Source organism: Ailuropoda melanoleuca, chromosome 16, assembly GCF_002007445.2.
Source record: "Ailuropoda melanoleuca isolate Jingjing chromosome 16, ASM200744v2, whole genome shotgun sequence".
Taxonomy (NCBI): domain Eukaryota; kingdom Metazoa; phylum Chordata; class Mammalia; order Carnivora; family Ursidae; genus Ailuropoda; species Ailuropoda melanoleuca.
In genome coordinates, this window is record NC_048233.1 from 45,701,237 (window position 1) to 45,718,014 (window position 16,778).

The window sequence follows — 16,778 nt, forward strand, 5'->3', positions numbered from 1 at the left end:
TGAAGGCCTCCCTTGCCCTCCCTGGCCCTCTTTCTTTGCCTGCAGCTACTACCGTTGGTCGCATGGCCCTCTGTGCTATCAGAGGAGGGAGGGAGGCGGGGGTTGAGACTGAGGTGTGTTTGGAACCCATGTCAGTGGTCTTCAGGTGGGCGGACTCTCTGCCCCTTGTCGTTTTAGTAAGAGCAGCAGCTCAGCTGTCCCGACTCCAGTCCCAGCCCCTATGGTGTTTATATCTCTGGCTGGCCCAGATCTGGGCCAAGGCAAGAATCTGGCCGGGCAGCTTCTGGAGGGAGTGACTGTAGAGCACTGCACCATGTGTCCAAGATTTGAAACTGTGATTACAGTATCTTCCTCTGCTTGGGTTCCCCTCTGAGGAGAGCAGAGCCGTTCACCTCTGTAAGTTCAGCAAGTCCGTAGAGACTTAGGGCTAGGTGGGTGGGTACAGACAGTAATCCATAATGACTGGTTAGCACAGTCACCCTCAGGAACTGTTGTGGGAGCCCCGACCGCTCTCCCCAGCTCCACTCTGTTCCCCTGCTCTGTCCTCTACAGTGCTGCCAGAACTTTCTGGAAGATAGTCTGACCATCACTGCCCTAGTAGCCCTCGGGGCCCCTTCCTGTTAGACCTCACCCTCACTTTGTAGCCTCGTTTTCTGCCTCTCTCCTTTAGTCCCACAACTCCTGGAACAGATGTCCACATTGGGGACGTGCCATTCCTTCTAGAAGCTTCCTTCCCTTCTCCAGCAGAGTCGTCACTCCTCCTCCTCTACACCCCCATAGCTCTTTATTTGGACGCCAGGTACATGACTGGCTGAGTTAAGATTTGTTCACTTGTTTGTCTCACTCCCTCGCTGTGGGAGCCTTGAGGGCAAGGACACATCATCCAGCCTCCCTGTCTGAGCCAGGCAGCACCATCCTGGAGATACAGTATTAGGGACGTGGCAGGTGGTCAGCAGCTGTTTGTTGACTGAGGGAGTTCAAACCCCAAGATTTCTTCAGGGCTTTGCGGCATGAAGCTCTATGGCAGTGTCTCGTGGGAACCTCACTCCCTGGGAGGGGCAGTCCTATCATCCTCACTTATTTTATAGACATGGAGACTGAGGTCTAGGCAGTCAGCTAACCTGCTCCCCGGCTGCAGCTCCTAAGGACCAGGACACATGTCTCCTATGGCCAGGCTAGTCTGGTTTCTTTAATCCTGAATTTTATAATTAGAGAGAACCCAAGAGATTATTTGGCACAAACCCCTTATTACCAGATAGGGAAACTGAGGCCTGGCCTGAAGATACTTTCTCAAGGTTACTTGCCTAATTGGTGCCAAATGGAGAATTGGAACGTGGACCCTGGACTTCCAGTCTAGCATCCTTCCTCTCCTCCTCCTTCCTCCTCTGCCTCCCTTCTTTATATAGACATCAGAGAACATTTTGGGACCATCATTCTGCATTTACAAGAGGGTGAAGGACTTACAGAATGCCCTGAGTCAGAGGGAACATAGAGATGAATAGAACTGGCCCTGCCTCTAGGAGCTTCCCTGGAGGTGTGAGACCAGGGCAGGTCCTGGTGGAGGGGTGGGTGAGTGGAGTGAAAGACGGAGGGGTGGGGAGAGCATCAGTGCCCAACCCAGGGCTGGAGCAGGGTGGAGGTCCCCATGGAGGGGCAGCAGGCAGTTGGGTCTTGTATTTAGAGGCTGGCCTGGTGGGCACCAAGGATCTACAGGAGGGGAGATCCCGAAGAGCAGTCTAGGAAGGGGTTGGCTAGACCTGGGGAAAAGCTACTGCAAGAATTCTGATTCTTAGTGTCGGGGCAAAGAGGTCCTGATAAGTCCATCTTCTATGACCTGAGAATCCTTCCTCTTTCCTGGAGAAACACCGAATACAGAATGTGTCCGCAGAGGAGGGTCAGGCAATGGGCATTGTGTCCCATCATTGTCTAGAATGTATATGGGGAGGGATGTGTGTGCTGGCTCACCCCTGTTGTGCTCCCGTGGAGTTTTGTTTCTGATTGACCACAATTCCAGCTGGTCTTTTCCTGTCTCTCAGTCACAAGGCTTTGCTGGGTCTTTCATTCACCCAGGCTGGATACAGGACCAGGCAGGTCGTGGTTACTCTGTTTTCACTCTGTCCCTTCTTGCACATTCTGGGGCTTACAGACAGGACGACTGGGACTGACTGCAGGCCCCATCTCTAGTAGCAGGTTGAAACATAAGCTTTGCTCAAATTACAGGGAATGTGATGTTTCCCAAATACGTACCTTGGATTATTTTCCGAAGATAACCAGGTTGTAAACTTCTCGAGGGCAGGAGATGCATGCAGTGTTATATCATTGTTGTTTACACCTTAGGTTTACTTTGCACTTTACATTTTATAAAGACTGTTTCATCTTTATAATAAGCGGGCGGATTCCTCCCATTTCACAGATGAGAAAATTGACTTAAATTTTTACCCTGCCCAGGGGAGTATAGCCACCTAAGGGCTGAGCTGGGATGCAGCCCAGGCCTCCTGTTTATAAATTCCATGATCTTTAGACTCTGCTAAGCTCCAGCCATATGTAAATCCTTGGAGGGCATAGGACTTAAGAGGAGCTCAATCAATGTTTGTCAAATGAGTGAACTTTGGCTATTTGGAGGGGGGCAGGTGGGAGGCACTCTTAACCATAAATGGATCCTCTTTGGCAGCGAAGGGAACACTACCCCATCAAGTATTTGCATTTCTTGCCATGATAAGGAGCTGGTAAGTTCTCTTCTCACCTAGCCTCACCTCCGGAACCGGGTCATGCACACTGAATAATTAATTCCTTGAATCTTTTACTCTGAGTTTCCCTCTCCTGATACTGAGGTGATGATTGGTCTTCGAAAGGTTCTTGGCAGAGGCAGATCTACTGTTTGTTGTCAGAAACATCCGGATGACCCATCTAATTGCTCGTGATGACTATTCTTGGCCTTATCAGGCCAGGCTTCCAGTGAGTTAGTTCAGTCTACCACTTCTCCCCACCAGCCTCCTTTAGGCCAAGGAAGAGGGATCCTTGTGATTATCTTAGATATTCAGGGTTCTGTAGGAACAGGAAGGCCCACTCCTCCCTTCTCACTGACCTCTGAACTCCTCAAGATTTTGCGGCAAGGGCTGGAGAAAGAACAATTAGACATGTCAGCTTGGGAAGGAACCCATGGGGTCAGGGAGACTGTTATCAAAATATCTTCCGGGCCTGCTCTTCCGCTAAGTGGCACTTGGGTCATGTTTCTTAGAGTCTGCAGGGGATCCACCTGGCCTCATCAGAGTAACCTAACTAGGTCTCGAGGTCAACAGAGCAGAGTGGGAAAAAGTGAGCTAAGGCCAAAGACCCACATTCTAGTATCAATTGTGCACAGCGTAGCTGCATGGCCTTGGGCCACTCACAGAACTTCATCTGCCCTCCGATTTCTCATCAAGGAAATAAGGGAGGTGTAAAGGGTTAGGTAGCATCCAGGGAGCTTCCTAAAATTCTGTGACTTTTCAGTGCTCTCTCTGTCATCGTGACTCGCACCGCCTTCTTCTCCAGGTCACCCCCTCCTCAGGAGCTTGCTTCCGTTGGCACTTTTCTCCTGGCCTTTGTAGCATCGCCACCTCTCTCTCCCCTGCCCAACCCTGGGGCATGCCAGGGTACAGATAGGAACTGCCTGTTGCAGCCCTAGCCTCTTGCCTAACTGCGTGGGGAAAGTCTAACGTTTTGCTAGAGATTTGGGAACCTACGGGGTGTAGGTGGTATTGGAGGGGGGTGAGGAAAATCTTTGAGCGAGAAGAAGCCAACCCAGGTGACCAGAGGTTGTTGGGATAGCCACTCTCAATGCCACAAGTTTTCTGGAGTTGAGTTGTTGAGTTGTTTGACCAGAGAGAGTGGATATGTTCTGAGGAATATGGCCCTAAGCCTCTCCTCTTCTTGCCCGGCCAGGCTCTGCGCTCAGGAGTGAGCAGACACTCTGGAGCAGTAAAGGTCATGGTGTTGGTAGAAGTCTGCTCAGTGGGAGCCACGAGATGTCTCTGACGAATAATTAACACAGAAAGGGGAAGGGCTGAGAAAGGTGGGTATGTCTCTAGGATCAGTGATCGTAGGGTATCAAAGCTGGGAAGGGTCTACGGATCATCAAATCTGATTCTTCGATTTTATGGCTAAAGAAGCTGAGGCCCAGAGACATAAACGAGGCCCATGAAGCAAGCTGGGGGTAGAGCTGAGATGAAGGCCAGGTCTCCTGATCCCCAGCCTCAGGAAGCCAAAACATCCCCCAAGTGGCTTCTTCCCGAGAGTCGTGTTGCCTCCTCGCGTGGGTCCAGCTTCCACACTTCCCACGTCTCTCTGCCACCCTGAGCGTGATTGTCTCACGTGTTAGCAGGGCCCCACTGCTGCCACCTCATTGTTTATCGGGGCTAATAAAACCCGGGTGCAACCGCACGGAGAGGTGGAGGCGTCTCCTCGTGCGCAGGCTGTTGGGCTTGAGCTTCGTGACCTACCACCACTGGGTCTGCATTCTTGTTTTATGGTGTGTCTTGGGGTGAAAGGTTAACCGAAGACAGGAAACGAAGGCTCTGAGTGGCCCCTTGTGGGTCTGTCATTCAGATAAAAATCACCTTTGTTGCTAAACTAAGGGTGTGGGTTGAGTGCAGCCTGTGCCCTCTCTTACCCTGAGAGAGGCCACTTTGGGTGGGAGGCTGGCCACCTTATCACGGTGTTAATGGCAGTGAACCAGGGCGGGAGCCATTCACTTTTTTTAAAAATAGGACTCGATTTGACTTAGCTTTTCCTACTGAGCTCCAGGAAATGAGCAGGTATTAGGTGACACCTATGACCTTGTCAGTCCTTCATAGCAGCCCTCAGAGAGGTGACGTGGTTCCTGATTGTGTTGAGAAGGAAACTGAGGCAGATACAGGTGAATTAACTCACAGGGGCCGGGGCTCAGAGGCGGGGTGTCTGACTCCATTGTCTTTTCGCACTCCACATTTCACATGGCCTCTTTCTCAGCACGGAGAAGGGTGGGCTGGAGCTAAGCAGGCCGGGCATTGACTGGGGCATGAGACATTTATTATGCGACTTCTGAGTGTCAGATCCTGGGCTGGGTTGTGGGGACGCAGGGGTGAGTAAGCCCTAATCCCTTTATTCCTGGGAGATTGTGCCCTGGGCTGGCAGCTGGGCAGATGTGTACGAAGTGACAGCTACTGTCCTAAGCACTGTCATAAACACATCAAATGCTCTGGAAGCCCTGAAAAGAGAGCCTCACACAGGGAACACTGCACCAAGCAGGTGCTGGGGGACTTGGGTTTTGAAGGACAAAGAGGAGATTACCAGGCAGATAAAAAGGCAGAAGTTTTCCGAGTAAAAGGTGTGGTGATATGAAGGGTCTCCATTTGGTACTTGTGAGTAAGGGAGACTTGTGTGCGTGTTTTCTTCTCAGCTGGGGGTGAAGGGAGTGGGGCACTTAGTTGAGAGATAAGCTGGGGGAGGAGGAGGGGTTTGGCACCAGACTTGCTAATTATGTGAGCGTTGTTGAAATAAACATCCCTAGGGACCAGCAAAGATTCTCCAGATATGAATTCTCCAGGCCCGTGAAGTACCTTTCCCTGTAGAAACGTGCACGGAGCTTGTTTTCAGACGGCGTGTGTCCGTTCTCTCTGTCTTGTGTCTCACACAGCGGCAGAGTGTTTATGGATGGGGCGAAGGCATCCGAGTGGGACCTGCCACCCTAGCAGCTCATGTTCAAAATGTCTCTGATTCCTCTTACCAAATAAGCTGATAACAAACACCCTTGTGAGTTCATGTGCAGACTGTCTCTCCAGGGACCGTTTTTGCATTCCAGACAGGGCCACACAGTCGTTCCGCAGGAGCTGGGCTGTGGGGTGAGAAGGCTACTTAAAAATAAAGACCAATGAAAAGATATAGCTGTTTTTAAGGATGATATTTACAAGACACAAGGATCCAGGAAGTGGATGACTTGCCGTGAGAGAGAGCCAGAATCTTTAAAAATATCAGCTCTGTAGAGCGGGAAGAGCCATGGGGAGAGAGAGAGCCCTTCAGGAACCCTGGACTCTCTCCTTGTGGGTGAATTCTCACCGAGATCTGCCCCAGGAAATCCGTTTGGGAAACAGAGTTTTGAGCCTGACTTGTCCTGCCCTGGGAGGAGGCGCGTGAACTTGGAGCCAAAGGCTTCTAGGTCCCACATCACAGTCTCTTTCGTGGCCCTTGGGTTTTGCTTTATTTTTATGAAGAAAGAGAAGATCCTTTCAGACAGTTGTTGCTTATTTTAGTGAATATGTTTTTTAGAACGTAGCCCAAGCACCAAGAGAGGAGTCCAGCATCTTCATTCAGCCAGCCCAAATTTCTTACGTTGGGATGGTGGGCCACTCTCTCCCAAATCTCCACAGAAAACTCATCAGCATGGTCCCACCTATAGTCTTCTCCCCTGCACTGCTGTCTGTTGGGCTGTGGGTCAGTGAGGGGCACTGGGGAGTGGTCAGTGTAGGCTCTGGTGCTGGAGTGCTTATCCCAGCATCTCTGAGCTCACAGGAGCGCGGTCTTTGCATGTCACTGGGAGCACAGGGCATCCGTGTCCTCAGAGCGGTGCTGTCTGCCCATACAGGAACACGTTGCCCTCAGCACCAGCCTTGTGGCTGCCACCGATGGCACAGCACAACCTGGCAAGCCGGTAATCTCCTTAGAGGTCAGCTCAGCGGCTGAGGGTCTCTTAGGGGCTGGTTCTGCCCTGTCTTATTGGAGAGGCCTTTCTGTATTTACTGTCTGGAAACTTCATTGGTTTTAAACAGCTTTTGGGGAAATAGTTCCCAGGAGTCATCAGTTTCTCTGCACAGTGAGGAAGTAGACAAAACTCTCTTTCTCTCTGTCTTTTGCTCAGACACATTAACTGCCTCCCGATAACAGTGTATTTGACTTGGACGGAGAACCCCCTCGCTGGGCCCTGCTGAAGGGAGACACACTTTCTCAGAGCTTCCTCACTCTGTCTGTCTCTGGCTTGTTCAGTCCCCCGAGGTCCCATCTGAGAACTTTTCAGCAGTGTTCATTTGCCTGGCACATGGTCATCAGTGTCTGTGGCGAAGATAGGAACAAATAAATAGCCGGCAAGTAAGTCCTCCGATTTCCCAGCAGAAGCAAAAAGGAAGCGAACAGGCCTCGGACTGAGTTGCCTGAGTGCTTTCCACGATCCAGCCTGCACTCCAGGAAAATTCCCTCTGGTCCTTGGTGCACAGGGATTTACAGATCTCCCATCCCTGGACTGGGCCTCGAGGGAGGGCCGGATGATCTTTGAGCCACATCCAGAAGGTTCCCTGCTCAAGACGTGAGTCTTGTTTTCAGGGCTTAACACAAATACACAAACCACAATAACAACAACAAACCACGGGTCATGCTGGGCCCAGGGAAAGCAGAGTCTGTCCGTTCTGCTGGCTACCCCGGCTTGCCCAGCCCGCTCCCACTTGGATGACTATCCCACTCAGGAACCTCCTGCGTGTCCCTGTTTCGTCATGCGGCTTCTTGACAGCACGGGGGACTTCATGTTTAAATCACAGAGCTCGTCTTCTCAAGCGTGTTGACATGTGGGTAGGCTTTGAACAGCCGTGGGGCTTTCTGACTCAGGCAGGGCTGAGCTGCCCATGCAGGGGTGCACACCTGCTCACGAAAGCTGAACGCAGTTTATAGGCCCCTGTATGGAGACCGGGGTGAGGCGTGTGGCCAGCCCTACTGCTAGCTGGGGGGACGGCCTCATGGAAGGAAAGTGGCAAGCATCTCCCCTTCCCCTGCCCTGGGCACACCCACACCGAGGCCAGCTGGCTGTCGAGGTCCAGGAAGGTATTCTTTACATTGCTAATAACATTCATGACAGTATAAACAACAGAGCAGTCTAATTACATATCGGGGAATTGATTCTGAGATTAAAGGTCTATAAGTCAAATGAAAAATTTTGGAAGTCTTTTAAAAGCTAACTCTAAAGTTGGTAATGGCATGTGCTATTCTGTTCCTCCTGAAACAGATTTTTCCTGGTAGATGTTCATTTATTCAACAGATGTGTACTGGCTACCTACCAGGTGTGGATACCACACTGACACTGAAATTACAAAGGTAAAAATGAACACACAACTCGAAAACGGCTGAATTAGTCACAAAGGGGCATGATATAAAAAGTAAAATTATTTGAATCTTTAATGTTGATCGAATGCCAATTGTGTACTTAGAACTGAGCTGGGTACTCTGGCAAATAGGGAAAAACACCAAAAAACAAAAGACAGTTTGTTTTTTTTGTTTTGTTTTGTTTTATATATTAATTGTCCAGACAAGATTAATGCACAAAAAAAATGTGTTAGGTTCAAGGCTAAATCATGTGCCAGATAGTCTGGCCTATGCCCCTCTCCCTGTGTTGTGACTGTCCCCCCACCATCGTGTACTTCCCCACCCATGGCAATTTCTCAGAAGCTGGGGACAGAGCTTGGGGGCAGAGCTCACCAGCAATGCAGGTTCTCAGTAAATGTAAAGAGTGGAAACGGATGTGGTTAGTGACTCCCAGACCTGGCTTTGGGCCACGTGTTCTCTGGGGAGCTAAAAACATCTTGCCCCTTGGCCCTCAGGCTATAGAAGTTCTGTTGGGGAGCGGGCCCAGGAAGTGGACCTTTCGGGGTGAATCTGCGGTGTGGCTGGGGTTGGTGGCCTCTGGCATGAACTCCAAGAGTGAAAAGAATGCACAGGAAAAGAAGGTCGGTAAGGTGGTAGGGCAGCTGTGGTGCCCGAAAATTCTAGCTCCTCCCTGAAGAGCCAGTTCTGATGCCACTGCTCGGAGCTTTTCTTCTGGCTGCCGGTCATTCTATCCCGTGTCCACATGTCTGGTATCACGGCAGCCGTTATCCATAATTATTATTTAAATTTGATCCCCCCAATAGATGGTGATGTTCCTTTGGGACCCAGCGCATAGTAAGCCTTCCGTTAGTACCATGGGGCCCGCCCTGCTCCCGAGGATGGGTAAGATTGGAGCAGGGGCAGGAGGAGGAGGCCGGAGGCCGGATGTGGGGCACTCCAGGGCCCACCTGCCTGAATCAGCCATGGGAGCTGGAGTGCTAATACCTCTGGGAATCGAGCCTAATAAGGAAATGGGGGTTGCACGGAGGGCTTGGGGAGCCCGTCAAGGGAGTGCGGACATCCACAGAGGGGTGTAGGAAGCCCCAAGGCCTGTGGGAACAGGGTGGAGGCGGTGCTGGCAAGGTGGGAAGCAGAGGCTAGGTAGGAGGCCCCTGCAGTCATTCTGGTGGCGGTGAGACAAAGGCCAGTCACCCTTCAAGCCACCGCAGAGCCTGGATTTCGCAGCTGCTCTTGCTTGGATTTTACCCCTAAGCAGTGGTTGTTGGGCTTCTACTGTTGCCAGGCCGCGGGCTGTGCCCGGGGAGCTTGCAGTGCAAGGATGCGGGCAGACCTGTGAGTGGAGCAAGTGCAGCAGGACAGAGGAAGCCATCACTGGCACCTCCACAGGGTGCGGTGTGGGAAAGGGGTGGAGGGAAGTCCAGCTAAAACTTCAAAGAACAACTGCGCCGTCTAGAAGACCGCCTGGCCGGGCATCATTGTGTTTCATCCTCACGTAGCCCAGTGGGGTCAGGACTATTATTATCCCCATTTTATGGATAGGGGAACTGAGGTTCAAAGAGGTTAGGTAACTCATCCGGGCTCATGCGCCTAGGCAGTGGTTTGTAACAAGTCTGCCTGACTCCAGGGTTCAAACTGGGACCCCTGGTACTCGGCTAGCTTCGATGTCCGGCGCTAGAGCCCCCTGGGTCTTCACCGAGTAAACTCACTCCGTGTGGCCATGCTAGACAGAGCAGCACGGGCCAAGGCAAAGGCAGGAAGAGTCCGGTTTATCAGGAGCTGTCGGTGGCTCAGTAAGTCAAGAGTACAAGGGAAGGGGAAGCATTTGGGGGCAGGTAAGGGGGGAATCATGAGGGTGGTTTCTGTTTTGCTCTGCTAGGACATTCGGACTTGGCCCTGGGGACTGTCAGGGGGCCGCTGAAGGATTTGAAACAGGAACAGAACCTGACCAAGTGTGTGTGTTTGGTGTAAAGGTGTCTTTGGTGGCAGCTTGAGAAATAGGCAGGTGGGTTGGAGGGAGGTGATCTGGAAGCAGGAAGGGCTTTATGAGGAGATTTTGAGGGTTCAGGTGAGAGCAGAGAGGAAGGCAGGTGGTAGTGGATGGGGCTGTTGGGGAGACAGGAGTGGGTGATGGACTGCCCGGGAGGTGGGCGAGAGGGGCAGGGAAGGGGGGACTCTAATGGTTTGGCCTGAGGGTCTGGATGTAGATGGTGCTGTTCACTGAGTTTGAGGGTGCAGGGGAGGGACAGGGGAGGTAAACTGACCACACCGGAGGTCTCTTTACGAGAGTCACTGCAGTTGGCTCACGGGCTTACGAGGTTGTGGGCCCAGCATGCCGCAGAGCCCATGGAGGGGTAGCTTGATGGGTCACCAGGACCTAGAGACTGATTGAACTACAGGAGTGTTGAGGTCCTTGAGGGTGAGAGGAGAGTGAAGATCAGAGCCTTGGGACGCAGCAAAATCTCAGGGGCATTTAGAGAGAGAGGAGTCTGCAAAGACTGAAAATGGGAGTGACAGTGAGCAAGATAGGGTCCCAGATGTGATGATGGAATTGGTGTGACAACCTTGGGTGTGAGGCCTGGACCAGACTCTCTGTGTGAGTGGGAACCAAACGGTGGTGGATGGATGGAAGGGGAGGTGGAGGTGAGGGAGCGAACATTGCCAGGCAACATAGCCTGGGAAAGGAAGGAGGGACAGTGCCATTTTTTTTCCTCCAGTGAAAGCGATATAGACCTAACTATGATTGAGTTTGCGCACATTTTTGAGACTGACTTTGTGTTGATAAATTTACACAACAACAAAACCGCAAAGCTTTTGTCAGGCAATGAAAAAAACTAGTGTTTTTTTTTTTTTTTTTGGTTTGACAAATGCGGTCACTTGGCACAACTCTTTAAAATCTGGGGCCTTTGGAAGACAGACTCTGTGAGACACTGCTGGGCTGCGAGCTTCTCAGGGCCGGGACTTCCCTGTGTCATCCCAGACTTCTGGTCGAGGAGCTGTGTGCAGAGCAGGCAGGCATTATTGAGAAATCCTTTTCATGTTCATCTTGCTAGGATTTCTGTCTCCTCCCCAGCATCCATGTCTGTCCTCCAGACCAGTTACTGGGGTCCAGGTCCCTGAGACCTAATGTCAGCTTGTCAGGGGATACAATGCCATCCAGATACAAAGGTTCATCTGGGGAGTGGGCTTAAGGACATGATAGGCAAAGACTCGGCCGGAAATGCGGTTTTAGCTCTCCCATCCCAGCATAAGTTAGATTAAAAGGAATGAGCTACCTTTTCCATTTGCGTGAAAATGCACCAATTTCTGCCTTGGTTCGGCTTGGGCTGCCTTGAGGTTGAGGTAGTGGGATTCATCCCCCTGCAGATGCTGGAATAACGCTTAGCACATCCATGAGCGTGCACTGTGAGGCACCTCATTTAAATTTCACGGAGACTCCATTGTTTGTTCAAGGGAGGGCTCAGTCACACCACATCAGCTTCCAGGGGCTCAGGAGCTGAGGTCTGCGGGCGTGGGGGAGGGGNTGTGTGTGGTGGGGGGTGGGGTGGGGGCTTAAATGGAGAGGTGGGCAGGCTTATTCTGAGGGTCAAGCGACTTTTCCAGGATATTTGAGGTCCTAATGAAAAGTAAGCTATAAAATGGCGGAACTGGTTGTTTTGAAAGTTGACCACCACAACAGTGGTGGTAGTGAGAGCTCCCTCTCACGTATCACTGGGAGAGAAAGCTTTCTACACGGGACAAATTCGACACACCTACCACACTGTGATTTCCCTCCTGCCTTATTGAAGGGGATGCTTCCTGACCAGCAGAAAACCCCTTGATTCTCGGTGACGTCCCGCACTTGAAGTTCATGTCTTACGTGTGCGAAGTCCTGATGTTCCTGGTCACAGGGGGCTCTCCCACGGGTGGGCACCTGGGGAATCTGGCTCCTCTCTTCTCATGGCTGGGCCGTCTTCCAGCTGTGGTTTCCAGGGCTGCTGTGCTCCAGGGGAAGTGAAAGAGCATGGAGGGTCCCCAGGGGAGGTTCTTACAGGGCGTTCCCAGAATGTGTGCGTCGCTTCTGCTCCCAGTGCGTTACCTAGATTGGGTCATGGCGGCTCACAGTGGCAGGGAAGGGCCCAGGAGGAAGGAGCAAGGCGTCTAGCGACAGCTAGCCTGTCCCTGCCGTGTCCACCGAAGCCCAAAAGTTAGCGTCAGCTGGGTTTCTGTCGGCAGACTCGCCCCTGGTAGTGCCTCAGTCTGACGGTGCTTCGAGATCTCATTACCCAGACCTGGGCATTCTGGGGTTCGACGGAAGAAGAGGCATCCCGGGCCTAGACCGAGACCATGCCTCTGCTGTGGTACACAGGGCAGTGCTTCTGTACCTTTTGGCTCCGTCCACTTTGTGTGGGAGCACTACGGGTATAGCGGTTAAGGACGTGGTTCTGAACTCTGGCTGCGGGGCTACGTCACAGCTTCACCACTTCTAGGCGCGTGACCTTGGGCTGTTGGCTAACTTTCCTAATTCTCTGAAAAATGGGATAACAATAGTGTCTAACAATGCCTGGCTTCGTTACAATGATTAACTTCTTTAAGACATATGAAGCGTTTAACACATTGCCCAAGACTTTGTAGATGTTCATTTAGTGTGAACAGCTCTTCTGCTCCCAAGGATTGAATATCCGTTCATTTATTTAGCACATACCGTATATGGAGGGTCTCGTGCTAGGAACTCGGAGCAGGGAAGTAAAAAATTCACAGAGGAACTTGCTATAATCGAGACAAGTACAGGATGCCGTGGGAGGGATCCGACCCACTTGGGGCTAGGGAGCTAGGGTGTCTGGAGGAGAGGGGCCTTGGAGGAGGCCTGGGAGTTAGGGGGGTGAGTATTTGCTCGCATGCCCTGCTTCAGAATACCAAGTATGCTGTGTGATGATATATCGCGCTTAATATTTTTTGAAATGGGGAAGCTTCTTCAAAAGGATCCTTACCCAGTGTCCCTGAAATTGATGTTAGCCAATGAAAAATACGCCCAGCCCTGACTTTGAGAGACAGAAATCCCATCTAATGACACGGCCGTTGTTTCCACTCATTCAAGCGTGATGGCGTGCCCAAGAGATCTGAGCTGATCTGGACCTGTCGTCAGGGAGCTTTTAGGGAATCTGTAGGCTGCAGGGAAGAATGTTCCCTGCTTTCACAGAACTGCAGTCTGCTGGCAACACTGCCCGGGATGGTCAGAATGCAGGCGCATTCTCCCCGGGCAATGCGTGCTGGGCTCGGGCAGCCGAGACTGGGGAGCCGGGTGTTGGAGGAAATTTCACAGGTGCCGAGTGTATGGGGGCAGGGGTATCGGTGGTGGTTGCCTGGGGAAGACAGAACAAGAGAGAAAATTTCAACTCGTCAGTACTGAGCTCCTCCATAGGCTTTCTGGAGTCAAACAAGATTTGGAAGGAAGAAGGAGAAAAGCCTAGATGACTTTATTTAAAAAAAAAAAAAAAAGGTTAAAAGTTATTTCACTGAGCAAGATTTTTTCATTAGCCAAATGATTTATTTTGCTTATTACACTTTAATTCAAAAGTATTTTAGAAAATTAACTTCAATGTTAAATAGGCCACAAATTCTGTACTCTGGCCTTGAACAGCTCCTACTGTTAAGCGGTGATGATGGTTGGTTTTTTTTTTTTTTTTTTTTTTTTTTTTTTTTTTTAAANATTTATTTATTTGACAGAGATAGAGACAGCCAGCGAGAGAGGGAACACAAGCAGGGGGAGTGGGAGAGGAAGAAGCAGGCTCATAGCAGAGGAGCCTGATGTGGGGGCTCGATCCCATAACGCCGGGATCACGCCCTGAGCCGAAGGCAGACGCGTAACCGCTGTGCCACCCAGGCGCCCCGATGATGGTTGTTTTTTAATGCATTTAATTTTTTTTTTTATTTCTGTGGGAAAATATACATAACATAAAACTTAGCATTTTAACTATTGTTAATTGTCGAGCCCAGTGGTATTAAGTACACTCGTGATGTTGTCCAGCCATCACCACCGTCCACCTTCAGAACTTTTTCATCTTCTCAAATTCAAAGTCTGTACCCCTCAAACACTAACTCCCCATCCCTCTCTTCCCCCAGCCCCTGGCATCTACTTCTCCACTTTCTGGCTCTGAATCCACTCATTCTCAGCACCGCATTAAGTTCTGAGAAAGGAAGCCCTCCTGGAAATCGAAATTGAGAGTTCACAGTGTTCTGGGCACCCTGTGTGTGACCAAGACGATCAGGGGCACACGCAGAATAGACTAAGTTTTTATTGCTAAGATGAGCCCAGTGTGTGTGTGTTGAGATACATGTAATTTTGTTACCTCTTGGCCCATAACCAGGTATGCAGATTTCCTCCTTGTGGGTTCATGGGCAAGGCATCCTGCGAGCCCAGCAGGAGATGGGGACAAAGGTGTGGCTTCTTGGAAAGAGGCCTGAGGTCCAGAGAACAGAGCTGGGGGCGGGGGGGAATGCAGCCTTGGGGCCTCGTCCCTCACCTGCTGGAATGCAAGCCCATTTATCGGGTCAGCGTGGTGCCCTGGCTCTCTCTTTTCTGGAGAAAAATAATGCTGCTGGTGTGGTGGAGGCCTTTGGGCGCTTGCTGGCCTGAGGAAGGTAAGATTCCCAAAGCCCACCTCCTGCTGTCAGGACCATGGGCTAGTCAGGGACCAAAGACTTCTGGACTTGGGATGTGTGTACAGGAGGGGCCTTGTACAAGTCATACACACTCCTGGTAGAACATTTGGGAAATGCAGAAAATATAAAGCTAAAAATAGAAGTCATCCGAGAGACCATCTCTCTCTCTCTCTCACACACACACACACACACACACACAAACACACACACACTGTCACACTGTTCATGTTTGGTTTGTTTTTCCTATTCAATAGATATTGCTTCATGGAGTCAGAATCCTGTTGAACACCTGAAATTGCATTCTGCTCTCCTCACTCTGCATTAGGGTGTCATAATCCCCATGGATTAAATGTCTTTCTAAATATTATTTTTAAAGGACCGCCTAACACTTTATTATTTGGTTGCACCGTAACTTATGAAACCGTGCCCTGTTGTTGACGCATGCAGACTCTTGGACCCTGAAAGATCTTCAGAGACTCCAGGACTGGACCATTTTCTGTACACAGTGGCTTCAGCAAAGGCAAGCCATACTAGTTCTGTCTATATGGCGCCCATCAGTTGGTGACTAAGTGTGGATTTTGAAGTGAGCTGGAACGGGGCCCCTTTCACAGCATCCCTCGTCGCTGCCTGTGGGATACTGAGGTTACTCTGTAGTCTGTCTTTTCTTCTGCCAAACAAGGATGGGTCAATGAGATCACGATGTAAGTGTCTGGGACAGGTCTGGCACGCTGTCAGCAGCTGAGCCACGCTGCCTTTGGTGTCCTCATGAGGTGGCGTGAGGGGCGGGCCCAGACTCCTCATGCCTAGGCCGGGGTTCTGCCCACCTCAGAGGCTTCGCTTCTCCTGGGAAGTCCTTGAAGAGCGGCTTAGTGGTCTAAGCAGAGGTGTGGAGCACTGGCTAGAAATGCTTATTGAAAAATGTTTCAGTAGGGATGTGTGTACATACATACGTAATGCACATGCATGCATATGCATAAACCTGTGCATACGTGCACACGTGTGCGCTCACACGTACACACAGACACACACTAGGAAGCATATATGGCCAACTTATTCTTACATTGTAGAAAAGCAAGATGGGCGAGTTCTGGAATGACTCCTTGCCCCTGCCCCCCAAGGTCCTTGTTGCAGAGCAGAAACAGAGGAAAGAAGAAGACCACCCCACCCCACAGACTTGTTGTGAGGGCTCCTTAGGATAATGCTGATGGAAGACCTTTGCCTGCTGTGGGCCTCTGGTCACATGGGCCTCTTCCTGGACCCGTGACTGGTCAGTTTAGAGGAATCTGGCTCATTGGAGCGGGGAGGGATCTGCTGCTGGGATTCCAGGAAGAGGTGGATGGAGGTGAGGAAGTGGTGTGTGAGGTCACTTTAAGCCAGACCAATGGCATCAAGTTGAAAGAGTAAGGGAAGGGCTGGGGCTGGAAGGGCAGGAGCCCCAGGACTTTCGGCTCTCAGTGGGGGAGCTAGATAGAAGGCGGGGCCTGAGCTCCCCACCAGGGCCAGTGTAGATGGAGGGCAATGTAGACGGAGGACAGTACCTAGGCCCTCGCGGCAGGCTAGGAACTTGTTTGGGCTCTCACAGTGTGTCTCCTGGATACATTTTCCTGGGCCTTTCCTCACAGGGCTCCAGATGGCGTGTGTCAGAAAAGTGCACACGTGGGTTCGGCCTGTGTGGAAGGAAGGGCTTTGACTTCCTGTGGACGATCTCTGGGGTTAAAATCAGGAACAGAAAGAAGCTTGTGAACAGACAGGGTTGATCTCCCTGGGGAGTGACTAAGACAAATTAATCTCCTTTCAGAGGAGGCAGGGGTGGAGCAGGCGGCCCCAGGAGGCAGTGTGCTCTCCATCTGGGGAGGTGAGCAAGGGGAGGCTGGGGACCACTGGCTGGAAGGAGGTGACAAGGACAAGGGGGCCCTTGCAGTCCCTTCCTGACCCTGGGAGATGCCCCTCTTGGTTCAACTTGGTGGCTGTATGTCCTTGTAGATGGAAAGCCAGGCCTCCTTGGCTGGGTGAGAAAATGAGGCCTGCGGGCATCGCCG

At 51.3% G+C, this 16,778-nt stretch overlaps 1 protein-coding gene across 15 annotated transcripts in view; it reads left to right on the top strand.

Annotated features, from left to right (window-relative positions):
- MICAL2 (microtubule associated monooxygenase, calponin and LIM domain containing 2) overlaps positions 1-16,778 on the top strand; it is a 177,956-nt gene that overhangs the window by 24,776 nt on the left and 136,402 nt on the right. The window lies entirely within an intron of this gene.